The 27,858-nt window shown below is 50.2% G+C and overlaps 1 protein-coding gene across 3 annotated transcripts in view; it reads right to left on the bottom strand.

Annotated features, from left to right (window-relative positions):
* MPPED2 (metallophosphoesterase domain containing 2) overlaps positions 1–27,569 on the bottom strand; it is a 590,399-nt gene extending 562,830 nt beyond the window's left edge. Inside the window, exon 1 of one of the 3 annotated variants that reach the window (XM_085648294.1) lies at positions 27,245–27,569. The gene's annotated coding sequence lies outside the window, so the exon portion shown is untranslated. Of the gene's footprint in view, positions 1–3,255; positions 3,403–27,244 lie in introns of those variants that run through there. The other 2 variants (XM_085648293.1, XM_085648295.1) reach the window with 2 other exon arrangements.
* Between the last annotated feature and the right edge of the window lie 289 nt (positions 27,570–27,858).

The raw sequence follows: 27,858 nt of genomic DNA, 5'->3' as shown, positions 1-27,858 counted from the left end.
ATCCTGTGTGAAGTCTCTTTTGTGATGCTCAGTGTATTTCTCGCCTGTAGCTGCTGTGCCTTTGCTTTACACATGGTCTCTGTAGTAAGCCTGACTGCTCAGTGCCCAGCTACCCTTAGGGTGAGCACAGGTTGCACATCGAGGGTAATCACCTGCCATTGACGGGAGTAGTAATTCTGCCTGGCTGGGGGCATCCTTTCAGCCAACCAGACACTGCTGGTTCCACCAGAAGGGGTATAGGTTGGTAGGGGTATTTTTAGGGTTATGGGGTGGGTAAGGGTGTTTATAGGGTTTAGGGCAGGTAAAGGCATTGGGTTGTAAGGGTATTTTAGGGTTTAGGAATGGATAAGGGTATTGGGTTGTAAGGGTATTTTTAGGGTTTTGGGGTGGGTAAGGGTATTGGGTTGTAAGGGTGTTTTAAGGTTAAGGGGTTGGTAGGGGTATAGGGTGGCCAGGGTATTTTTAGGGTTTAGGGGCCGGCAGGGGAATTGATTAGCAAGGTTATTTTTTTAGGGTTTAGGGAGGGTATGGGTATTAGGTGGTAAGGATGTTTTTAGGGTTTAGGGGTGGGTATGGGTATAGTGTAGTAAAGGTATTTTAGCATTTAGGGGTGGGTAATGGCGCAGGGTGGTAAAGTCATTTTCAGGGTTTACGGGTGGTTAGGGGTCTTGGGTGGTAAGGGCATATTGTGGTTTATGGGGTGGGTAGGGGTACAGGGTGGTAAGGGTTTTTAGGGGCAGGGGCTCAGGGTGGTATGGGTAATTAATAAAAGAGGGGATTGTGAGAGTTCCCCCCATATTTTTTTTTTTTAAATGAGGGTTAGGGGTGTATCCTAAATGATAAACATCACAGGGAAATAGAATTTAAAAAAATAACCTTAGAAACTCACAAAAAAAAAAAAAAGGTTACAGGGACGTTATGGTTAGGTCAAGATTTTACACCCAGAAAACCATAGAAATTCAACAGTTATAGTTATCTCAAGTAACTATAACCCGTTCCCTAAGGTAAATGCTAATTATCCCACATATTACATCATTTATGACATCTTCTATGACTCATTGATAATATCACTGCAAGATTTACAGTGAAATTATTGATGAGACAACTGTGCATGGCGAGGGTGTGAATTATAGTTACCTTAGGGCACTTGAAGTAACTATAACTGTTCAATTTATATGGCTTTGCGTGTGTGTGTGTAAAATCTGAATCTAACTATAGCATCCCTATAACCTTTGGTGTTTAGTGAATTTCAAAGTTTTTTTTAATTTTATTTACTAACTATAAAGTCTCTGTAACCTTTAAAACAACAAAGGTTACAAGGATTTTATAGTTTGAAAGTTGCAAACTAGTTTCAAAAATTTTGTGAAGATTTATCAAACTGCTCCAAAGTTATCAGCAAAACAAAAAAAACGCTTTTCCTATGAAAACTAGGTCCTAACATTAGCTACTTACTGGTGACCGCCAGTAGGTAAGATATATATTTCACTTGCCTTATTTATACTAACCCTCAGGGTAAAGGTATGTGTGGTAAAGGCAGATATGTGGTAAATGCATGCGTTGTAAAAAATACATGGTATAGGCATGAGTGGTTAATGTCATACAACCAACTTGCGCAGTTCATTTACAGGTATATACATTTTGTTGAGTGCTACAAAAAGATGACAGTCTACAGCCTTTCCTTTCACACACCTGTACCAAAGCAACATTGTAACATAATTAACTGTACTTTTCTTTATCTGACTGCAAAGTGAGAGGAGTTTGTAAACACCAAAGCCGATTAAAAAAAAAATAAGCATCAATTTGTCAGAAGACACAGCGTGACATTTGACCGCTGTCTCTGCAGAAAACATGACATGATAAACACCGAATTTAAAGACATCATTATTTATTACTTCGCTACCCACCCACATTTTAGGAAAAACTGACCCAAAAAGTGACTTTCAGAGAAACAATAGCTCAGAAGTATCATTGAAAGGTTCCACACCTCTTTTCGTAAGCAACAGTTGTAATGCTGGTTAGTTTGCTTTGGCAGCAGGTAGAGGCACTTGACATCACAACTCAAGTACAATAAATAATACAATAGTGTGCTGATAGCACTTTCCTGTGACTGGTGAGTAGGGATGTCATAGCCAAACTGCGATCAGGACTTTAGAGGCCGGTTTTTAGACGATTGTTGCAGGCGTGAGCCTATCACATTCTTAGAAGGCAGTCGTAAAGTACAAACTGAAGCCCAGGAGGATTTTAAATGACAACCATTAATTAAATATTGTGTTTAGATGTAAAAAAAAAAACACAACAAAACTTCGGTTGGTTTCTAGTTGAATTCAATCACTAGGCACATGCAGGAGTAAATCCGATAATTCATGTAAATGACATTTTAGTTCTGCAAAATATGGGCTGTGAAAACTGCACTCTGATAAATAACACCCGCCGAACCCGTGTTGCAAGTAAATCAGGAAGCAAACCAATAACAACAGAATGTGGCAGAGACAAGCGGATTAGATAGATGTGTAGGACGAGGCAAGGTGAGCTTTCAATGTGGAGTCATGCAGGACCTTTCAATCCAAGAGACTTTAAATGTGGTAATCTTATGGACCTACCACAAACCACACAAAGGCCGGCACTATGCCAATGCACACACGTTGTTCATTAAATAAAAGATACTAACAGAAAACAAATGACATACAGAGATTGTTATTAACAAAAAGGACAGAGATAACAGGTCCCACAAGCTCCTAAAAAACATAGAAAGAATCATGGAAAAATACATAAGAAGCAGCATGGAAGTTGTACAGCAGGCAGCTAAGAGCGGGAATGTTGAGGGCACATACGGGACTGTCAAAATGTACATTGAAAGAGCAGAGGGATGTGGTTCTAGGTGGTTTGGGTGTCTTTAATAAATATCAGACGCGCCAGACAATTTCGCACCAATTGACTAATGAATAAACAAGCACTGATGATGAGTCAGTAGACATGTTGGTGCAAAGCTGCCTGCCATTGGCGCCAGTTCCATAATGTGGCCGTTAGTTTAGGTAAAATGAGTCTGTGCCAATAAACGATACTTGGCCATTATGGGTATCCTGTAGGCAGTTGAGTACCTCACAAAGATGTGCTTCATGGCGCTTCCAGGGACATACAAGCTACGCCCAGACAGCATGAGCGGGGTACATATTATAAGCCAGGACAGCAAGAACAGGTGCAGCGACGGTAAGCACACTTTTCTACAATCAGCAATAAAACGTAAGGCTAACTCACAAATCATGAATGGAGTAAGTAGATTAGAACCGGGCACAATCAATATTGAAGGACCTCCAGACACGAACCAGAAGACGGCAATTATATCTGAGAACTCTGAGCATCACTCTTTCCAGTGAGGACGCTGCACAGAGGAACACATGTCTGGCTGCATAAGGACATCATCCAGGAGGGTGGCTACAGCTAGTGATGGCAACTAGATATGACGTGGGTAAATAAAACAACAAGTATATTATGTACAAACGTGGGAACAATGTAAACGATCAAATGCACAATATTTCACCCAAGACAGTGGCTCTTAACCTGTGGTCTGGAGACCGATGGGGTTCCGCGAGGCCTCTTCAGGGGCTCCGCAGATGTTTTACAAAATTAAATAATATCTAAATAAGTATATCCAAATGGAGAAGCAAAACTGATAATATAAAAACCTTTTTTCTGTATTTGATTGTGAATTTGACAAAATATTGCAATATTTGAGCATTTGCTTGGTTTATACTTGTTTTTGCATTTTTGTGTATTGTTTTGAGGTTCAAATCATGGAAATTGCTTAGGCAGGGGGGTCTTGGCTTCCAATAGTGACTCGGTGGGAGTCTCAGGGTTCCAGTAATGATTAAGTGGGGGTCCACAGCAGTCAAAAGGTTAAGAACCACTGACCACAAATATTACATAATCCGGTTGCAGACTCTTTAACGGGCTCGGTATTTAAAGGAACGGAGGCAGAGAGTGATGAAATAATTTGCCACGGATCACACAAATGAAAACTAAGCTGACCTCCTCCAATTATATCAAAAGTATTACCATTACTGTTCCCATTTCTGGATCTTTGTGTGATAACCTAATATATTAAGGATGTTACACTGTTGGTTTGCTTTTATCGAACAAGTTTGGCCACAACTGAAAACCATGACTGTGGGTAAAAGGTTCATGACTGGAGACAGCGATTGTGATGGCCAGGAGTGAGCTGGCCAGGAGTGAGCTGGCCAGGAGTGAGCTGGTCATCACAGTGAAAACTGCAATAACACAGGACCTGTGACAAATGTCTCAGTAATTGAGGGCCCCAAGGAGGCCAGAAGTTACCTCGTAGTTGCCAGGCGTGATCCAATCATTACGAGGGAGGGCTGTAGGGGAGAAATTTCAGCATGCCAAACCTTCCAGAATTTGAAAGAGAGATAGACGGATTTTGGTGCAGAAAGCACCAAATTCTGCATGTTACTCCACATTTGAAGGTAGAAATCCTGTAATAGTTAATGTTTATTGCAGCCATGAAATTCTGAACCCTGGGGTATCTGGTTTTAACGGGTGTGTATCCCCTGACTGGGGCACTTGTAATAGAACCCGGAGTCAGTACTTTTTGCACTAATCAAGCCTCATTACTCCTGTGGTCGAGTGGAATAGCTCAAAATAATGGTTTTACTTCATTTTTTCTTTACAGTGCAGGCAGCCAGGGTGGTGACAATATCTTCCAATGCCAAACCCAGGGCAGGAAATACAAACATTCATAATAGTAACCTATCTGACATCCCTTTTATTTTTTAGACTCTGGAGCATTAGGAGGAGGTGTGGGCTAGAGGTTAAATTGAAAATCTTGGAATCTGAAGCCCACGCAAACTCTGCACTGCCGCTTGAGCAAACATTGTGTGATTCTGAGCACAATCCCGGTGCTTGAAACAGTAAATATGTGTAATGTAGAAGTAATGATTGCAATTAACTCTATATGCAGGCCAACTACAATTATGAGATTCTGTGGCTACGATGTTTTCCACAGAATTATGGATCTGCTGCACTTGCCACATAATCCATCTATTGCATAATTTGCAGATGTTAACAAAAAAATAGTTTCTTGTCCAAGGGATCCAAGGATACTAAAACGCAGCCAATTGTGTGCCTCGCAGTGGTAGGACGGCTTTGTAAAGATTAATTGGTCATCTTTCTGCTGCTTCATTAAAGTGTTAAACTGATACTAAAGAGGGGAAACCTTTGTCATTATCAAAACACTTCCTGGGCAAACTAGTTATACTGTCACAAAATGTGCTGTATTGTGCTGCATAATTTGCCTTTTCTTGTCACATAAATAAGTCAGTCCTGCCACAAAATGTAGTTCGCCCCTGCCGCATAATTATAGTGGCCCCATCTATAATCAACACGCTTGCGGGATTACTGTACTGTCTCCTTCGTCACCAGTCACCTCCGCCACTAATCTCTGGAACCGTTCGGCCGCTTATGACGCAAGGTACCGCTTTATTATCCTGTACACAGTTTTGTCCACCGTTGCCAAACACATTTAAATGGTCTGTGCTTTATATTTGAACCACGGAATTACACGGCACTTGTGAAGTTGCACACACAGACACTTCTGTCCCCGTGCGATTGGGGATCAAATAGTAGTGTGGGCTGGGTCTCAAATGTCATAAAAATATTACATTTTGCACGCGTTCTCTCCTTACGAGAAACCGTCAACCTCCTGGGCAAGCAGACACCTCCCGCCTCAGCACACTGCGGGCAGTAACGATTATACAGACACGTCTGACCTTTAACGGAGATGAAAGGGGCCCTTGACTGGGGTCGTGGCCCCTGTAACCCGAGAGCCTGCCCCCGAGCTGCACCGAATGTACAGAGCAGCCCCAAGCACTGCTCGGAGACTGAGCTCCGCGTAGAAATGAGTTCCCCAGGTGGACGACTTCGGAACAAACCGAGATCGTGCAGCTCTGATGGTCTGCGCACCTGCAGCGGGTGCGCGTCCACGTAATCGAAATTCAAAGCACGCGCCTCAGGAACAGTTTAGCAACGTGAGAGTGATGGTAAAACCTGCGCTTTGAAATGCTCTCAGATAAGCGTTGAGAACATGAAAAGTGACTACAACTTAAAAGAACTCACGTGTACCTAGTAGTAAAGAGGAAGAGATGAAACGCTGGTTATGCTAAGTAAGGCGGCTGAAGCCTTCTTGATGCCTGCACCGGGCACGGGGGACACTGCCCTCGAACAGTGCTAAGGGCACTTCCTTTGTGGCTGTCGGTTCAGATCTTCTCGCCCCAAGCCCGAGCCTTAATAAAAAAAAACCTGTTATATTAGTTATATTTCCCGGCAACGTCACGGAAAGGACCCTAAAAACTCCAAAGCAACTATTACAAGCCTGACAGTAGAAGATCCCAGAATTATATGTATGGCGTCGACGGGTGCGCCTCTGAACTCAAGTAACCCGGCATCGCCCCTCTACCCCCATCACAGCAATCTTGGAATCTGTCTGGAACTGCAGCAATGCGCAGTAAATACATATTTCAAAAAGTACACTGCGGAGCCGGTGCTTTTTGTGAGCGACGTGTGGCTGAGTTTGTTTCATACCCTCGCGCCTCACACCACCGCCGAGGGAGGGATAACACCACGACAAGTCGACGTAGGTGGGTTCCAATCCACCCAGTGCGCTCTCCGGTGCTTAATTTGTGCAGGTGCTGAGCACCGCTGTTAGGTGGCTGGGCTTATTGTCACCATCAGAGTCTGACCGAGAGAAAGAGAGCGGAAGCGGGAGAAAAGAAACAACACAAAAGGACAGGAAACTGCGATAATGAAAAAGAGAGCCCCTGCAAGATCGACATGAAGAGAAGGAAAGTGCGCGCGAAGGTTGTGAAAGAAAAAGGTTTGAGGGAGAGAACACTCGACTGGCTTGATATTCTCCAACCCCGGCACTGAAGGGGACTTTTCCTTCAACACCACCAGTTAAGCACTGGCCCCTAATTCTAATTCACTTCAGGAAATGCCGGCAGCGCCCCACCTTTGGACAGATGTTACCCACAACACTTAGCAACTCACAATAACACGTTTACGGACAGCAAACTAACTGACTGCGCTACAACATCACGACGGAGCTTGAAACAATGATACAAAAAGGTTGGAAAATATGGTTTATTATAAATTAATGGTACCCAGAAGCACACACATCTTCCAGGACAGACCTGGCGGCAGCCGGCCATGCCCTTAGGGCTACGATGGCCCGATGAAGGCTGGTGAAAAAGCATTGTCCGGGCATGTCTGATCACAAGTCATGTGCGCCTTGAATACCCCTGAGCTGTGAAAAGATGAGCTGTCCGTGCAAAGGGGGGCTGCAGACGTATTCCGAGGGTGCCCCAACGAGGAACAGTTTCCCATGGCCTTGGAAGACCGCGGTGAACGCACGGTCTCAGGGAAGAAGGAAATGTCCCTATTTAACACGTTGCAGAAACTACTCCATAGTGACTTGCAACTGGCAAATGCATTTCTAGCAAATAAACTTACTAACTAATTTCTTGGAAAAAATGTCTGGAGAAGCTGGAGATTATAGCCGATTTGGCTACACTAAAAATGTCTAAAATAAGAATCAAATTTAAAAGGAAAATAATTCACTCAGCCCTCACAAGTATTAGTATTAGAAAAGTCTGATGTAGAAAATTCAAGCAGTGACTTCCATAGCCTGCAGGGAGGGCGAGAGAGCAGTGTCCATCCCTGCTTACAGGGTATAACAAAAGTGCCATTCCTATATGTGGGGTACCACTGGGAGGTACTGTCTGATTTCGGGCCAGTGGTAATCAGTACTTATAAGGTGTGTGTGTGTATCATAGTGGTAAACACAAGGAGATGACGGACGGAGCGCTGAACCTTTTCAGACACTCACCCCCAGTCACAGATCTGGGTTGAATCCATCATCGTTCTTTACTTCACTTCACAACCCCAGTTCAGACACAGCCTTATGCAAATCAGTCTTGACCCTGTGCCTCATGGGAACAGTCCAGCCCGAACTGCCAAGCCATGTCTTCCCTGGACCGGAAATAAGCATCCTGGGACCAGTTTCGGGCTAACAGCCCTCATCAGCCACGCTAGCTTGAATCCAGTGGCAAAGTGAGCAAGGGATCCACTTCAGGCATACCCTGCCAACTTAGGGCGTACAAAGTAAACACAAGGAGAACTGGGGTGGCAAAGTGAGCTAAAGAACGGGGATGGATTCAACCCAGATCTGTGACTGGGGGTGAGTGTCTGAAAAGTTTCAGCGCTCCGTCCACTATCTCCATGTGTTTGCTTTGTCCCATAGTGGTGCCATCTGAAGGTTCCCATTCTGCTGCCTCGTCTTCTGGCTTTAGGCCTTCAACTCTGTGACCTTACTTCCTGGCTCCATTCTACTGCCTCCTTCTCTGACCCTCTACTCTGTGACTCTACTCCTCTGGCTCCCATACTGCTGCTTCCTCCTCTAGCTGGCCCTCTACGCAGGGACACTAATTCCCGGTCCCATTCTGCTACCTTCTCCTCTGGTTCTCTGCTCCATTACCCAACTTTCCTCTCTCTCATTCTGATGTCTCCTCTGAATTTTGTTACCTAAACCCAAATGACGTCACTGGGACCTGGTTATAGAGCACTATATACAAAGGATGGACCCAGTATGCAAATTAGTGTGCATTAAAGAACAAAAACATTATATACATTTAGACACAGAATCATGGTATTCTTTGACGAGCAGTGTTGTTTAATCACACTGAACAGCCTGTATTATTATAACATTTGTTAACACAATTTTTAAAGCAGTGCCCCAGGAGGGAAGGGTGAGGGTATAGTGAATGAAGTGAGGATAAAGGAGTGGAACAAGGTATGATTCACAAAATCAATTATTCCTCAGGGAGGAATACAGGCTGTTCAGTGTGATTAAACAACACTGCTCGTCAAAGAATACCACGATTCTGTTCTAAATGTATATAATGTTTTTGTTCTTTAATACACACTAATTTGCATACTGGGACCATTCTTTGTATGTACTCCTCTGAATTTTGTACCTCTACCTCATGACCCTACTCAGTGGCTGAAGTGAGAGTGATCAGCGGGGCACGAAGTGCCCATACTTTTTTAATTTAAGGAAAACAGTTCCTTACTTTCTATGAAAATATAACCGCCCCGGGACGGTTAATTCCGAGAGGTGACATGCCTCAGCTGAAGTGTAAGGCAGGGAGTCTCTCGTCCTGTGATACCAATGGAGGGGCAGACAACTTAAAATGTTTTTTTGTTTTTTTTAAATGGTGAAAAGAGGTACTTAGGTTTAGAACCCACTAGTAAGAGGCAAGCACATGTCTTGTCTCTTGTTGCCCTCACGCACCCCGAAGGATGTCATGCTTCATCATCAGGCATTTGCTCCTCGTCGGGCCGGCGCTGCAATGCCCGTGCCGCTTCATCAGGACCAAACAGTATGCTGGCAGACGTAAGGACGGGTAGGTGCTGAGAGACAGCACACCAGCGGAAACTCCCGTTTAGGTGCAGGGTACCTTGCGCGCTAGCCCATGGAGAAATTCTCCTCATGATTTTAGGTTCCTTCAGGAGCGGTTCAACTATCTAGTTGCAGTCTTGCTGTAGTGTTTCACAGACTTGGCCCACCCTGATTTAGCAAGGGCCTTTCGACCCCTTCACTCACTTGCACCACCATAACAGAGCTTGTTTGGTCCTGATGAAGCGCCACCGATCGTTGTGACCAACGAGGCACGAAACATGTTGACCTTTTAGTTACTTGGCCACATTACGCCTGTTGGAGTAACTCACAACCTTTGGGGTCTTTTATTCTGACAAGGGTACCCTCAAAATAAATATATTGACTCCTGGTATCGCGTAGCCAGTTTTAACTTTTTACACACTTGTTTACCCTTCACATAGGACTCCCCCTCACCCCACACATCAGACGGCTGTTCTATAAAAGATCTCTGCTAAAGTGACCCTTCGGGAGACCCATAGGGCATTGTAGCGCCGGCCCAACGAGGAGCCAATGCCCGATGATGAATCATGACACCCTTTGGGGTGTGTGAGGGCAACAAGAGACAAGACATGCGCTTGCCTCTTACTAGTGGGTTCTTAACCTAGGTACCTCCTTTCACCAATTGTTCCCCTACTTCTGGTGAGTGGGTGACTTTCAGCACCCCAATTTTGGAACAGTTACCCCCCATTTGGTTTCATGATTAGCATCAGGAGCACGGGTGCTGGCTGGACCATAACTAGCTCCTAGTCCCCCATCTACTTGTTGGAGCGGACAGCTAAACAAGCCTTCTTTCCAGGGTGCCTGCTGCCTGAAAGAAATGTAAATGTGCACAACGAGTCAATCTGCAAATGTAAAGGGTTCTTGGAAGATGGTATTGGCTTGGATCAATGGAATCACTTGACACTTCCTCATTTTTTGTTAACAGATTTTTATTGGTTTTTCAAGGTGACATCATAGGAAAAACAGCCCAGAGGGCACAACAGATGATCAAACAGTGCAATTAAAGCCCAGTGCAGTTATCCCCCCGTTCTTTGTCATAAGGTCCTTCTTCCCCTCCCACTATCAATCCTCCCTTTGGGTAGGCAACAGGTAAGCCCCCCCCATTCCACCTCTCCTCCCCATGCCTAGCCTTATCTAAATATCACTGAGCACCTCCTCATAGTGGTCATCCCAGAAGGATTCCGCATGTGAATGTCACCCTCTGCCCGCCTCCCCTCTCCTCTCCCCAATTCCCTAAGAAACTCCCACCACCCATCCTGCCCCCTCAGGCATGCCGCTGCCTCATTAAAATGTCAGTTCATAGCCACCTACCGCATCCACCGTGTTCCATGTCCCCTACATCCCAAACCCCAGGGGTCAATATCGTGGAGAGAGTGGAAGGAAGCCCTCAACTAGTCCTTCCCAGGCCCCACGCTGTGCTCGAGCCTGCAAGGAACATCTGGATTCAGTCGCCCAGTGCTGCACCCACCTCCTCCAGCGGGTCTTCTGCGTCCTCAAGCGGGTGCTTCACCAAGTGCACCAGTGCCACCCATGCACGCGCCATTGCCATCAACTTTTCATTCCCAGTGCGCGTAGCCATTCATAGTCTGCAGGTCCCCTCACTCTCCGCCCATTTCACTAGTTCCCTATTCCATCTCAGCAGGTTGGGGGCATTCTTTGACTTCCAGTGAATAGTAAGATCCCACTTACCAATACCAACCCCAAGTCGATAAATTTACTAGTATCTTTTGTCTTAGCAGTATGCGGGAACCAATGCAACAGGCAACAACCAGGCGTCAATGCTACCTCTCTCTCCGTCACTGTGGCCAGTCCAGCCGTCACTACTCTCAAGTATTCTCCCAAGTGTGGGCACTCCCAAAACATGTGAAGGAACCCTGCCCCCTCCAGGTTACACCTTGGGCAGGTGGACGATCCACCAAAGTACACGTTAAATTTCCCCGGTGTTAGGTAGGCCCTATGCAATACATAGAAGTGAATTCATTGAAAGCACGCATTCCTAGTGCCCTTCCAAGCCCGTTCTAGGATCTCTCCCCGATGGCCTCCCCCAAGTCTGCCTCCCATTTAAGACGTAAAGCTACCAGAGGCTGTCGCAAGTCATGCGTGCTCTGCCTATAGAGACATGTAACCGACTTAAAAATCCCCGCTGCCATCACTACGTACTGACATGCCAGGAACGTCTTGAGTTCCAACAACCCTTCTCGCCAGTGCTTTCTAATGGTTGCTGTCAAAGCAGCATGGAAGAGAATTTCCCCCCGTGGGAGCTCATGGCGCTCCAAGAGGTCATCGAAGGGGAGGAGGTTACCATCCTCAAACAAGTCTCCAATAATGACGACCCCTGCTTCTTCCCACTGGCGCAACTTGCTCCAATCGCCCCCATGAGGCAGTGCTTCACACACCCGTAGCGGAATCTCAGGCGTGTACAGGATCCGTACCCGTGCCCTTCTAGCCAGGCGATTCCAACACTGTCTCACTGTACGCAAATCAGGGGGAATCATTCTATCTCTCACAGGCAACCGTAACAGCACCTGAGAAAGCTGGGTCAAACTCGGGTCCTGACCACCTAAATACTCAGCATCCTGGATTCGCCTCGCCTCCCACTTCGTAAACCATTGGAGCTGCCCTGCGTGATAGTAGGCCTCAAGGTCCGGCAGAGCAAAACCCCCTTCCACCCTGGGCCGCTGCATAGTGATAAGTGCCACTCTCCGCCTCCCGCTGCCCCACAGAAACCCCGTGATCAAGGTGTTGAGCTGCACTAAGATCTTACGCGGGATCCAGATGGGGAGCGTCCCGAAGAGATAAAGAAGCCTGGGTAAGGTAACCATCTTCGCAAGTTCGACTCTACCTGCCACAGAAAGCTGGAGTGTTCTTCAGAATTCGAAGCAGCTCTTAACGCTGCCCATCGCCAGCCCTATATTACCCTTCAGGAGATCCGCGGGGTCGTGGTAGATCCGGGTCCCCAGATACGGCAAGCAGCTGAACTCCCATGGAACCCCCTCCACATTCTGCATACCGACTCTGCCAGGGCTGGCAGGGAACAGGCACGATTTGGTCCAGTTGACGTGGAGCCCTGCAATCCTCCCCAATGTGCCTAACAAGTCCTTAGCTCCCCGAAGCGCATCATCCCAGTTGGCTAGAAACAAAAGCAGGTCGTCTGTATAAAGCACTATATGCTGCACCTGTCCTTCCACTAGTAGCCCCTGATAGTGTCTACCCGTCCTGGCAAGGACAGCCATGGGCTCCATTGCCAGGGCAAATAACAGAGGGGACAGCGGGCACTCCTGCCTCAAACCCCTGCCCACTTGACAGGTAGCAGAAATCAGTCCTCCCATCCTGACCCTGGCAGTGGAGTTATTGTACAAGATCTCCATCCACTCCACAAATCGGTCCCCCAATCCAAACGCCCTCAGGACTTTAAAAAGGTACGGCCATTCTAGGCTATCAAAAGCCTTCTCAATGTCGACCATGAAAATACAGGCATCTTCCTTGCAATAAGTATCTGCTCCTAGAATGTGCAGGAGTTTCCGAACGTTCATCGCTGTGTTCCGAGATGGAATAAATCCGGCTTGGTCCACGTGAATTAGGGTCGGCATATGAGTCGGCAATCTACTAGCCAACACACGACTCAGTATCTTGTAGTCCAAGTTGAGTATGGCCAGTGGCCTACAGGAGGTCCGATCCCAGGCCGGTTTCCCCGGTTTCAGAAGGGGGACAATTATTGCCTTTCGTGTATAGGCCGGGAGGAAACCCTCCTGTCTCGTGCTATTATACAGGGCTACCAAGCGCGGGGCCAGGGCGTCAACGTATGCAGAATAAAATTCCACTGGAAGCCCATCTGTCCCCGGCGTCTTGTTCCTAGCCATGTGCTTGATGGCTCTACGCACTTACCCCACCTCAATATCCCTGCCAAGTTCCTCCGCCGCCACCTCCTCAATCCTTGGGAGTTCCACATCGGTCAGGAAATCCCCATCACCGGGGAGCTCCGGGGCAAGCTTACTCTGGTAGAGACCTGTGTAGTACTGCAGAAATTGCTCATTAATGGCACACTGAGATTACACTGCGTCACTTCTTTGGTCCCTCAACTCCAATATCGACGTCCCCCTCCTCGCTGGATTGGCCAGCCATGCCAGTAGTGCTCCAGATTTGTCCCGGTCGGCATTCGCCCGAGCAGTGTAGGCCTTATAGTCAAAGCATCGCAATCGTTTTATTTGTACCGCCAGGGCCTCGTGAGCCGCAAGGAGATCGTCCTGCTTATCAGGTCGTTCTGGTCTCTCTCTACATCCCTAAGGTTATGCTCTGCGCTTTGGACATCCTGCAACAGCACCTACCGCACTCCCACCACTTCCCCTATGCAGCGCCCCCTGACCACCGCCTTAAAGGCGTCCTATTCTAAGAGTGGACTCGCCGCTGACCCAGTGTTGACCCTGAAATAACCTTCTATCGCTGCGCCTATTGTGTCCCGGAACACTGGATCTTCCAATGCCTCCGGCCTTAGCCTCCAAGTGGGAATAGATGGACAACCCCGCAACCAATTCAGCGATACCAACAGCGGATTGTGATCCGATATCGTTCTAGCTAAGTTTTCACTGTGAACAATCCCTCCATGTATGTAAGGCGAGCAGAGGATTGAATCTAGGCAAACATGTAAGTCATGCAACGAAGAGAAATACGAGTAGTCCCTATCCCCTGGAGGAGAAGCTCTCCAAGTGTCTGTCAGTCCCCACTGCTGCTGCCATGCCTGTCCCGCCGCCGCCGCCAGCCTGGTTGCTGGGACATCCGCAAGAGGTGCGAGTGGTCCAGGTCAACGTCCGCAGTACAGTTGAAGTCTCCCCCCAGTAATACCGATCCCATCAGCATGGTCGCCAGCTGCCCCGAGAGATGTGCAAAAAATGCAGCTAGATCTATGTTGGGGGCATAGATGCTGCCCAACACAATGTCCCTACCGTCAAGGCGCCCCGCAACCACCACCTACCTTCCGTCTGGGTCAACCAGCTGTCTAGTACTCTGAAATGGGACCCCCGCACGAATCCATATCAAAGTGCCCCTTGCAAAGGCCGAATAAGCTGTACAGAATACCAGCCCACGCCATATGCGTTGTAGAGCCACCCACTTTTGTTTCGTGAGATGCGTCTCCTGTAATAGTGCGATCTGCACCCCTCTCCTCACAAGGTAAGCGTGTATCTTATGGTGACGTAACATAGTGTGCTTTCCCCGGACGTTCCAGGTCATACATTTAATACCTAAGGTGGATCCCATAGCACGTTCTTCAGTGTCTTCCCATCCTGAACCTCCCTAGCGGCATGCCTGACTTCGATAAGAACCCCGTCAACCCCTTAAACTCCCCAACTCCCACTCCCCAGGACAGGTACAGTCGAACTAGCTCCCATCCAAACTAGTGCAACAATCAACTGATCACTAAACGTGGTGAGGCGTGTGCTGACCCAATAGGACCCAGAGCCCTCCTGGCCACCGCCCCCACCCGTATCAAACAGGGGAGCTCCCATCTACAGCTCGTGTCTGGTGCCACCTTCCCTCCTCCCCCGGAGTTCAGCACGTTCAGAAGCCAATCCCTGGCGCCAGCTTAGTCTTTTCTCACCCAACTTTGAGCACCCATCTCACATGAGTGAATCCGCCGTCTGGGGTGTAATCTCAGGAAGTTCAGGTTCAGAGTCCCCATTCGTGCTGCTGGTAGGAGAAGTCTCAAGTCTGCCCCTGCCATGGCTAGTAACATTAGAGTTCGGGCTAGTCTCACCCTGGCTGATCTCTGCAACCGCCTGCACAGCCCTGTCCCTCTCAAGTTGGAGTCCCGGCGGCGTTATGGACCTCTGTGACCCCAAATGTGCAGGTGATCCTCTTTCCGCAGTGCTCGACGGAGAAACATTCCTTGTTCTCGGTTTTCGCGCCTCCAGCCACTGCCATGCGTCCTGCGGGGTAGTGAAGAAATGTGTAGTGATCCCGTCTACTACTCTTAGGTGTGCTGGGAACAACATGGCGTATGGTACCTGCAGCTGTTGGAGTTTCCGCTTTAGTGCAAGGAAGGTAGTGCGCTGCCTCTGCACCTCCCTGGTGAAGTCCAGGAAGATCATCACCCTGGCGTTCGTGATTTGAAGGTTCTGCTTCCCCCGCGATAGCTGTAAGATGTGGTCTCTGTCGCGGTATTGGAGCAAGTGCACAACCATTGGTCGCGGGGGTGCACCCGGCTTTGGAGGTCCGGCTGGGACCCTGTGTGCGCGTTCAAGGGCGAAGAAGGGGGAGAGCCCCTCCGGAGCCATCACAGCCCAAAGCCAGTTTTCCATGTACTGAACAGCGTCGTCTCCTTCCTGCCGTTCTGGGAACCCCACTATGCGCAGGTTGTTCCTGCGAGAGCGCCCTTCACTGTCCTCCGCTCTCACCTCCAAGATCCTGACCCTGTCCTCCACCACTTTTAGAGAGCGCTGCAAAGTAGAGATTGCGTCCAGAACCTCCTCCAAGGACTTCTCATTAGCTTTCACCCGCTCTTTGAGCTTGCGATGGTCGTCCTTCAGTAGGTTGAGATCCACCCCTATGGCGTCCATATTGGTCTCCAAAGCCTCTCTCTAGAAGGTGATGGCCTGCATTATGTCCACCAGTGTGGGGCCCCCTGCTGCCTCGTCCCTCCATCGTTATGCCACTTCCTCCTCATCCTCAGATTGTTGCCCCGTTGCTTCCACATGCAAGGCCGTGAAGCCCTTCCGGTGGGATACTCGGCCCATTCTGGCTGGTTGCGATGGGTCACGCGGATCTTCCAGGTAGGGAGCACAGGAACGTTTAGGAAGTGCACGCCGGCACAGTAGGCCGTTCCCCTGGGTCTTCACAGCAGGGAGAGAGCGCTATTCGAGATCGCCAGCTCGGAGGGGGAACAGGGTGGTCGTCCCCTCAGGCAGCTCAGTGCACACTCCTGAGGCCCTCCAATCCTCCTGATCAGAGTGATGATGCCCCCGCACCTCTCAACCAGCGCAGTGGTGAATTCTATAGTTCTGACCTCTCTCGCTCAGCACTGGCCTCCACCGCTTGTGTCCTCCAAACCAGCCCTTGGTGGCGACCAGAAGGGTCTCCCCCTCACCTGCACCTCGCGGCCACTCGCAGTCAGGAAGGGGACGTCAAGGCTCCCGCATGTGCTGTATGGGCACTTTGTCACCACCAGGTAACTGCATTCAGGCTCTGTACGCCGCTTGCACTGGTCAACCTCCTCGGTAGTCAGAGTGCACAGTATTGGGCTTCGAGGTCGATATCCCTCTCGGATTCGGTGGGCTCCCACCACCTCGCCTACAGCCACTCCCTCGTCGCAGAAGACCTCGGGTCAGTGCTCTCAATGCCCCAAGCCCAGCTTAATATTGTTGCCTGTCGTGGCCCTGGGCACTAGACGTCTGCTGTGTCTGCAAGCAGGGGGTTCCACTGCCGAGCCCCGCGCTCCTCACCTCCGCTTAGTGTCCCGCTGCACCATGGGCATAAGGGCCCAGCCCCATCAGTGGGCGTCGCCATTTTGTATGCGGAGCGCAACTTCAAGCTCAGCAGAGCACACCCGGTTCCTGGCAGCCATGGTGCTCCGCACTCACCAGCCACGCTCTCAGTCACCGCTCCTCTCAGCCGCCGGAGACAGAAAACCTCTCAGATTCCCAGATCTCTTTGTGAGCACTCGGCAACCTCCTCTTTCTCATCTCCCAGCCGCCATCTTTGGTTCGCGGCCCTTGGAGTCGCCCGGCGACAACAACAGCGTTTTGGTCGCTGTTAAGGCAGCGCCGAGTCTCCACCGTCGCCCAGCACAAGTAGCAGAGCCTCCGCCACCAGGATTCCAGTAAGGGCCCCCTTCAATGTGTCAGGATCATTGCGGGCAGGGGTGCGGCGCGGACGGAGCTCCGGAGTCCGCTTCTCCTCACATCGGCGCCAAGCCATGTCCCTCTCACTTGACACTTCCTGATGACAGATTTATTCTTTTTTAATGGATTTGGAGAGGAGTTACCAACTGAGCTGTGAAGTGTGTGCTTTTTGAAAGGAGTGCAACACAGGCCTCTGCGCCACAGGGGCCTGTGGCATCCCCAACTTTTCACCACTGCTCCAACCACGATTCAGTTCTTTGGCTTTCTGGTTACAGACGCAGACCTCTGCAGTGCATTAACTAACAGAGGTTTCATAAAGTACGATAGTGCATTTCCCACTGGTTAACTTAACTTGCATTTATTTTACATTTAAGCTGTGTGTTATTTTATATGTGCAGACCTGAAGATGAAAGACCGAAAAAAGTTACAGCATATTTTGTTTTAGCCATTACTTTCATCCCACCCCCACGCTTCCTTGCCCTGCCTTCAGTGTGCACAGCATCACAGCTCTCTTCCTTTTTTTAATGCACTTTGACTGAGGACCCTACTCCACTCCCCCCATACCACTCCTTTCTCCTCTGGCCTTCTACCCCATGACCCTCCTTCCCCAGTCCCCTATCTGCTGCCTCTTCGTCCTCTGGTTCTGACCCTCTTCCCAGTGACCCTACTTTCCCAGCCTCCATTCTGCTCCCTCCTACTCTGGCTTCTGGCCCTTTACCCCATGACCCTTCTTCTCCCAGCTCCCATCACACTGCATTCTCTTTTGGCCCTCTACTCCATGACCCTACTTCCATGGCTCCCACTCTGCTGCCTCCTATTCTGGCTTCAGACCCTTTACTCCGTGACACCACTTCCCTGGCTCCCACTCTGCTGCCTCTTCCTCGGTCACAGTAGCCCATGGCCCTACTTCCCGGCTTCCTTTCTGCTGCCTCCTCTGACTTCAGGCCCTTCGTTTAATGACCTTACTTTCCTGCTTCTGTCACTCTGCCTCCTCCTCTGGCCCTCTACTTCATGACCCCACTTCCACGGGTGCCATTCTGACACCTCTTCCTTTGGCCCTTTACTCCATGACCATACTTCTCCAGCCCCCATTCTGCTGCCTGCTTCTACTGTTGCTCTACTTCCCCAGGTCCCATTACACTTTTTTATGGTTCTGGTTCCACACCCTCTACTCCTGCTCTTACTCCCACGGCTCATTTCTCGGGCCTTCTGTTCTGAATCCAGACCCCTACTCCTGCTCCTACTCCCTCTGGTTCCAGACTTCCCCTCCCACCCCCACACAAATTATTACGCCACCCCCAGCTTTAATTCCACTGTCTTCTATCTCTGGCACCAGAAACTCTACTCTCTGCCCCTGCCATCAAGGCTTTCATACCACTGTCTTCTACCTGGGATTCCCAACCCCCTACACCAAGTCTCTCCTACTCCCAAGACTCACCTCCAAGCTCCTTGCTCCTCTAGCTCCAGACACCCTACTCTCTGTCCCTACTCCCAAGTCTGACACTCCACTGTCTGCTATTTGTGTCTCCAGGCTCCCCGCGCTGCCTCTGCTCCTACTCTGAAGGTTCTCAGTCTGCTGTCTTCTGGCTGCAGACTCCTTGCTGCCTGCTACCGCCTTACCCTGAAACATCTCTGCCTGCTTCCCCTAGCTCCTGAAAGCCAGCGACAAGACCCCCTGCTTCCAAATACAGGGCTGCCACCTCCCTAAAGCTGACTCACAGCTGACAGCTCCCTGAATCTGGATCACAGCCGAAAGCTCCCCGAATCTGGATCGCAGCTGACAGCTCCCCGGATCTGGATCACAGCTGACTGCTCCCCGAATCTGGATCACAGTTGAGAGCTTCCAGCATCTGGATCAAAGCTGTGAGGTCCATGAATCTGGTCACAGATGAGAGCTCCCCGCATCTGGATCAAAGCTGTGAGCTCCCCGAATCTGGATCACAGCAGAGAGCTCCCCGAATCTGGATCACAGCTGAGAGCTCCCCGAATCTGGATCACAGCTGAGAGCTCCACGCATCTGGATCACAGCTGAGAGCTCCACGCATCTGGATCACAGCTGAGAGCTCCACGCATCTGGATCACAGCTGAGAGCTCCACGCATCTGGATCACAGCTGAGAGCTCCACGCATCTGGATCACAGCTGAGAGCTCCACGCATCTGGATCAAAGCTGTGAGCTGCCCCCATCTGGATCAAAGCTGTGAGCTGCCCCCATCTGGATCAAAGCTGTGAGCTCCCTGCATCTGGATCAAAGAAACTTCCTGAATGTGGATCACAGCTGAGAGCTCCCCGTATCTGTATCAAAGCTGTGCGCTCCCAGCATCTGGAAGCATCTGGATCACAGGTGAGAGCCCCCTAAATATGTCACACAGCTGCCACCTCCCAGAATCTGCTACACAGCTGCACGCTCCCCAAACCTGAATCACAGCTCCCCAAATATGTTACTTTGTCTCCAACTGCATAGCTGCTTGTTCTTTCATCTTCTAATACATCGCTGCCTGCTCCACTATCTTCTACTACCCCGCTGCCTGCTCCCTCGTGTCCTAATGCATAGCTGCATGCTTCCCTGTCCCTTGCCTCTTACTGCACAGCTGCTTGTTGCGACCAATCACTTAATGCAGTGCCTGCTTTGCCCACTCTCCTAAAGCAGAGCAGCGTGCTCCATCATGCCGTAGTGCACACCTGCCTCCTACACTATCCTCCAATGCACAACTGTCCGTTCCACTAATCTTTTAGCAGTTGACTGATTCGCAGTGCACACCAGCCTTCTTCACAAACCCCTAACACAGAGCTGCCTGCTCCACCCGTGTCCTAATACAGAGCTGCCTGCTCCACCGCCTTCTAACAGAATACGCTGTTGCCTACCGCGCTCACTCTAATGCATAGCTGCATGCGCCCCAATCTCTAGAAAGTTAACTGCCTCCGTTCCTTGTCTCCTATAGCACAACTGCTTGCTCCGACCACTCTCCTAATACATAGCTGCCTGCTCCCGCCATTCTCCTAATGCACAGCTGCCTGTTCCCCCATACAGCAACGCACACCCGTCTGCTCCACAATCCTCTAAAGCACAGCTGCCTGCTCCACTAATCTCTTGATAGGTGACTGCTATATTGTCTCCTACTGCACACCTGCCTGCTCCGCCCATTTCCCTATGCACAGCTGCCGCCTCTTCCCACTCTTCATGCACAGTTGGTTGCTCCACCATGCAGCAGTGCACACCAGCCTTCTCCACAACCCCCTAACACACAGTTGCACCCCCCGCCCCCGTCTTCTAATGAACACCTGTCTATCATGACACCGCTGCCTGTTGTCTCCATTCCGCTCCGGACCCCTGAATTTCCGCTCTCCGCCTGATGCACCGCCGCGTCTTGTGCCTGTCTCGATCGCCACTGCCTGCTCCGCGGCTCCTAATGCCTGGTACCCGACCCTCCCAGTAGCCTGAGCTCCTTGCCACCTCCGCTGACCGAGGCACCCTGCTGCCTGCTTTCCCTGGCTGCGGCTCAGGGCTGCCTGCCACCTGTCTGATTTCTGTTTGTATTAAGGTCTCCCAGGCAGATTGACAGCTTGCATCCACGTTACTTGCCGTGGTCTCCGCGGAGCTCACCGCGCGCATGCTGTGAGCAGCATGACACCCCCCCCCCCCTCACAGCCAGCACCCGGAAGCGGCCGATCCCTACACACCCCATCCCTGCCCTGTGCTCATGACGGCGCCCACCGCCCAGGCATACTTCGCACCAGGTAGAGATCAGCATCCACGTCATGCCTCCTGACTGTGGCCCTTTTAGTGTAAAGTACCCCCGCCGTGCAGTAGGAGACTGCCGCAGCACCATCCATGCACGATGTGCCCCTCAGGCAGCCCTGGTGCCCTGCACAAGGAAGGCGTAGAAGCGTTCCTGATGTACTCGCTGTCAGGTGCAAGAATTATGCTCAGCACACAGAAGAGGACGTCGTTTGATGTGCATGTGCCCACCAGGGAGCCCCGATGCACAGCACAATGAGGAGTACCGCCCACTTTGACCCAACACTTGGCATTTGTGTATGCATAGAGCACAGCACACTGAGGGTGTGATATATTAAAACCTGGCAAACCATGAACTCACACAAGGCAGCCATGGTAGACTCAATATTAGGGCGCATTAACCACACATCCCGTCCTCTCTGTGCGGCTCCGGCACATAACACACACACTGTATTCAGAGAGGCACACAACGCAAACGAGAAACTTCATCACTCTACCCTCCGACGCCCTCCGAGGTACCGGAAAGCAGGCCCCCACCATGCAACGAGGAGCCCCCTACTCTATCCTCGCACCACGGATCTATTCTAGCCAGTCCAGTCACACAAGCCAACGTGGGATGGGACCAATTCTACTCCCAACCTTAAGTGAATGCATACAGGGGCCGCAGGTGAATTGCAGCCGTTTTCTACCAACATTTCTTTATATGGACTTTTGAATGCACCGATGACAAATAAAACGAAGTCCTGCAACAATTGTCCTCTCCATGTTTTGTGCACGATATGAATACTTCTACAGATTCCTCAACTTATGTGCGAGGGGTCTTGGATCTTCCTTCAAACATCTGGTCCTGATGATTGTCTCATAGATTCATTTCAGAAGAGACTGAAACGTCAACGCCCCAACCCATTTTATTTTTAGTGTTGGTAAGAATATTTTTGGCAGAATTTGATCCTATGTTTAGGGCAGTCTCTCCATTCTGTTTACGTTTGGTATTGGGTTTACATGCATCGATGACTAGTGAATTCTAGTGTAAACATTGGTTGTGATCTATTATCAATGCTCCTGGAGTATCTTCCTAGTTTTGAACCCCAAAATGCAATCTTATTTTTTTTAATACAATATAATGAACCAAGAAATACACCTGCTTGTGTTGTTTCATTCTTTTTCTAGAGTATATATACAGTAATTTGCTTTTCATTAAGTGTTGATGTTATTGCTTGACATCTATAATGTAATCGTTAAATTTATTTAAATACATTTTCTAATATTTCCCTTGTTGGCACCATTACCCGACACTTATCTACCCAAGCCCACAAGGGTGTGGATGGATGGATGGATGGATGGATGGATAGATGGATAGATAGATCTCGCTGCTGAACATCACCTGTGTCCTTTCACTCGTGGGCGGGTGCTTTATGCGCAAAGGCGAAAATCGCGCTGTAATATCCCAGCTACGCGGTAGAAATCCACCAGCACTCACGGGAGCAGTCGCCCAGTATTTTATTGGGATTCGAGTACACTTTGTACTCGAATCCCAATAAAATACTGGGCAACTGCTCCTGTGAGTGCTGGTGGATTTCTACTGTGTAGCTGGGTTATATCAATATCCAGGCACAGAGTGAGGGTATCACTAACTCCAAACCCTGGCTACACAACACAGTGAAGGGTACCACCCACTCCATACTCTGCTACAGAACACAGTGAGGAGTACCACCCACTCCATACTCTGCTACAGAACACAGTGAGGGGTACCACCCACTCCATACTCTGCTACAGAACACAGTGAAGGGTACCACCCACTCCATAGCCTACTACACAACAGTGAAGGGTACCACCCACTCCATACTCTGCTACAGAACACAGTGAGGAGTACCACCCACTCCATACTCTGCTACAGAACACAGTGAGGGGTACCACCCACTCCATACTCTGCTACAGAACACAGTGAAGGGTACCACCCACTCCATAGCCTACTACACAACAGTGAAGGGTACCACCCACTCCATACTCTGCTACAGAACACAGTGAGGAGTACCACCCACTCCATACTCTGCTACAGAACACAGTGAGGAGTACCACCCACTCCATACTCTGCTACAGAACACAGTGAGGGGTACCACCCACTCCATAGCCTACTACACAACACAGTGAAGGGTACCACCCACTCCATAGCCTACTACACAACACAGTGAAGGGTACCACCCACTCCATACTCTGCTACAGAACACAGTGAAGGGTACCACCCACTCCATACTCTGCTACAGAACACAGTGAGGAGTACCACCCACTCCATACTCTGCTACAGAACACAGTGAGGGGTACCACCCACTCCATAGCCTACTACACAACACAGTGAAGGGTACCACCCACTCCATAGCCAACTACACAACACAGTGAAGGGTACCACCCACTCCATACTCTGCTACAGAACACAGTGAAGGGTACCACCCACTCCATACTCTGCTACAGCACACAGTGAAGGGTACCACCCACTCCATACTCTGCTACAGAACACTGTGAGGGGTACCACCCACTCCATACCCAAATACACAACAGTGAGGGGTATCACCCACTCCATACCCTGCTACACAACACAATGAGTAGTATCACTAACTCCAAATCCTGGCTGCACAAAACAAAGAGAGGTAACGCCCACTCCACACCCTGCTACAGAGACAAAGAGGATTTCACTAACTCCATACCCTGCTACACCATACAATGCGGGGTATCACCCACTTGGTAATCTGCTGAACACAATTAGGGGTATCACTAACTCCAAATCTTGGCTACACAACACAATGAGGGTTATCACCCATCCATACTCTGCTACACAACACAATGAGTCCATGACCCATTTTATATCCAAGCAGACAACACAGCGAGGGGTATCACGTACTTCATACCATGCTACCCAACACAATGTGTGGTGTGAACCCTTCCGTATTCAAGTACACAACACAGTGAGGGGTACCACGGGCTCCATTCCATGGATCACAACACAATGTGGCATATGGGACACTAAATCCAGGCACACAAAGCAAAAGAGGAATTTCACCTAATCAACACTCTGCCACGGCCTGGTGCACTCAAGGCTGCCCTAACACACACTACATTAAGGAGTATCCACCACTTAATTCCCTGGCACAGTTTGACACAATCTAGACAACCTGGAACAAAATGCAATGGAGAAGCACAGCATTATACCCTCCAGGCTGTAAAGACGCAAACTTCAGTGAGGAATCTTATCCCACCGGCCCTGGTTCAGCCTCTCGCTTTTAGATAACCCTGGCACAGAGCACAATGAGACATATCACCAGCTGTGTGCCCTGGGGCAGCTGGTCATACTAAGGGTTGGATGACGGAACAACGCAGGGAAAAACGTCTCAAGCCTTAACCACGCATTTTTTATCACGCATTTTTTTAATAACGTGTATGTTTTTACAATGGATGCCATTACCACGCATTGTTTATTTATTTAAAAACAATGTATTAGTGGGGGGGAGACCCCTCATGCCCCCAACTTACCTTAAATGCGTGGTAAAGGCATTCATTGTAAAAACATACACGTTGTAAAAACGTGTACTTAAAAATGCATGGTTAAGTCACTACGTGGTAAAAACCTTGTTGTAAAGGCTGTGTTTCCCCATACTAAGTAGGCCTGGCAAGCCTCACGATAACGGGATGCGGCGTATGAACCACACTATATTCTGCCACATAACACAAATGAGGAACCTCGCCCATTATATGCCCTATCACAACCCGGTACAGCCTTAGCCTGGCACACGACCTGATCAGAGCATCAACCAGTCTGCCTACACGTGGGCACAGCCTAAGGCACTGAGTACCGCTGACACAGTACAATGACGAGTATCACGGACTTTTGTTATACCCGGGCACCATAAAGGCAGCTACGGCACACAGTGCAGAGAAGCGTCTCTCCCAGGAGCGTAGCTTCCACGGGTGCAACAGGTGCAGTGGCACCGAGATACAGAGCCACCCACTGAACCCTGAATATTGCTCTATTTTATCATTCAAGCAGCAGCCAGTGGGTCCCTTTTCTTTCTTGCACTAGGGTCCAGGACATACTGGCTACGTTACTGGTATCTCCCACTATACACCCCCCTGGCTGCCTCTAGTGCATCAAAGAACTCAGCATCACTCACCCCGCGCTTTAATACAGTCTAAGCAACCCTAGAGGACTTTCACCCACGACGTACTGGGGGAACACCCGTAGCACAAAACACAACGAGGAGTACTCCCCACTGTATAACCAGGCAAGCCAAACTCTCTCTCGGTAGCCCGGCACACATACAGTAAAGGCAGTCGCCCAATGTCTACCCTGGCACACCTGGGGCAGTTTTTGCAGCACTGCTTCACAGCCCTAAGTGACGTGGGCAGCAGGGATCTCACATCCCTTCTCGTGAAGCCCAACAAACGTAGGGTACGTAAGAGTACGTGCAGGGTACGACCTCACACACACAGCATTTGATTCGAGCATTTCTGGCGGTCTTGGGATAGTGCGGCGCCGACGGCGTGCAGTGCAGCCATGGCACACAGCGCAGGTGCAGCAGGGCCCTTTTTCCATCCATTGCATGACGGCACAGGAAGTCCTGGTGCCCTGCACAGTGCACAGAAGACGGCACTCGGCGCACATCACCCATGCCTAGTGTGCCTTCTGGGCTGTTCATGGTGCACCAGGCAATGAGAGGCACCACATATATCAATAGAGGCAGCGGCACTCAGTGCAAGCCTGTCACTGGCATTCGATTCTCACCCCTGCACACTCAATGCGGAGGAAACAGCACTATGCCTCAACCCGAGAGCCCTACACTCCGAGGCAGCGGCTCCCAGCATCAGCGTAGAACTTCCAAATAAAGAGCAAACAAGAACCAGGTGACCGCCCCCTGCTTCACCTGAACGCACTGCACGGTACCGATGAGCACAGGACATCCCTGCATCTCCCCGGGTGCACAGAGCAGCGAGGAACTAGAAGCACCCACCTGCCCCCTGCTATGCCCAGAATGCACTGCACAATGAGGAAGCTGTAGTTCCCGGTTCAAGCCCTGCTTCACCCCGAAGCACCGTGAAGAGGCGAACAGGAACTCTGCGTGTCCCCTGCATCACCCCGGGTGCAGTGCACGGTGAGGAGAGAGCAGTGCTTAGCCCTGCTTCACCCCGGGTGCACTCCAAGGAGATGACCGGGAGCACTCTGCCTATATCCCCTGGTCCACCGCGAGTGCACTGCGCGGAGAGGAGACGGGGTGCGTATTCCGTGCTGCTTCACCCCGCGTGCACTGCAGTTTGAGGGGGTAGCACCCCTCACACTGCGTCGCCTGCCGGAAGCTCCTACGGCGCCCGGCACAATGAGGCGGCAGCGGCAGTAGCGCCTGCACCCACTCTCATCGCTGTCCTGGATTCCCTCCCTGACCCTTTTAGTTTCACTTTCTGAACGGCTCGCAATGCATCTATTCTCCTCCCTCATCCTCGCACAGAGGCAGCCCTGGCTGAGAGCTGCCCTTGGCCCCGCACCCCACGCTTCACCGCCAAGGCGCATCCCGTGACCCCCGAGCCGCCCCCTCGGCAGGCTTGGGCCTCGGAGATCGTGATCCCCCGGCCTCTGGATCTCATCTACGCGGGGTGCAAAGGAGAGCCGGGGTTGTGAGGCAGAGGCGGGCTGAGATGTCACCCCCGCCCCCACCAGTGCACGCAGAGCTGGGGAAGGCTGCTGGAACAAACGGGCTGCGAGCCTCGGATCAACAGCCCTGGGCACCCCTCAGCCTGACCCCGCTCCTTCATCCGGGTCTCTGGCCTTCGCCTCACCAGGCATCAACCACTACTGCCGGCTGCGCCTCTGTAAACAACAGAAAAAAGCATCCCTCCGGCAAAAACGCAGAAGAAAAAACAACAAACGAGGCGGGAGAGTGCGTGGGGACGTCCCAGCTTTTAATAAACGCTTTCCAAATGAAAAATACAATCCGGAATATCATATTTCAGAAGCAGACACTACATGCCCCAGCCGTGCTTTTGTTGTTTCTGCAGCAGCAGCAGCAGGGACAGCCCCTGCCTGCGCCCTCTTTGACAAGCAGCCACCTCTTAACCCAAGTCTTTGTGTTCTGCTTGTATTCCCCCTCCCCTCTTGTGATTTATTTCCCCTTCTCTCTGGTTACCTCTTACCCGATGTCCTGTGTTCCGCTAGAGAAGCTCCTCCATGGGAGGTTGCGCCCCGGGGTCGGCTGGAGGTGGAGGTCGGTGCCGGGAGGGCGAAACCTTCGACCCTGAAGGTCCCCCGGCTGGTCGGAGTGGAATGAGAGAGAGAATGGAGCAGCCTCGCTCTGGCGCTGGCATCAGCAGCTGTGGAGAGAAAGAGAGAGAGGTGCAGTGCGAGGGGACTGCCACTGGGGTCAGGGAGCACAGCACCGGGAACTCCAGGAAATGTCTGCACACACCGCCTGCTGCAGCCTCCTCGGGGAGTCGGCAGCGTCTGCTGCAACCCTTTCATTTCACGCATGCAGCATCTCTGCCCCTCCTTACGGAGAACCATCCCTCTGACAGGGCAAAAGGGCCAATAACTTTTCTTTCTGTCAGCGGCAGAACTGCTTCTCGTGTGATCTATTCCTGTGTTCTGGCGAGGGCAGAATTCGGCGGAGAGAGCCATAGGAGTCCGTGCTGTCTCCAGTAACGCTTATTAAAAAAAAAAAACAATAGCACATTTTCGGCAGAGGTATTGGACCAGTTAAAAAAACAAAAAAAAAACTCCATGATACATTATAGCCGCACTCAT

Source organism: Triturus cristatus, chromosome 3_2 (assembly GCF_964204655.1).
Source record: "Triturus cristatus chromosome 3_2, aTriCri1.1, whole genome shotgun sequence".
In the NCBI taxonomy this organism is placed as follows: Eukaryota; Metazoa; Chordata; class Amphibia; order Caudata; family Salamandridae; genus Triturus; species Triturus cristatus.
This window is presented reverse-complemented; position numbering and strand designations above follow the sequence as displayed.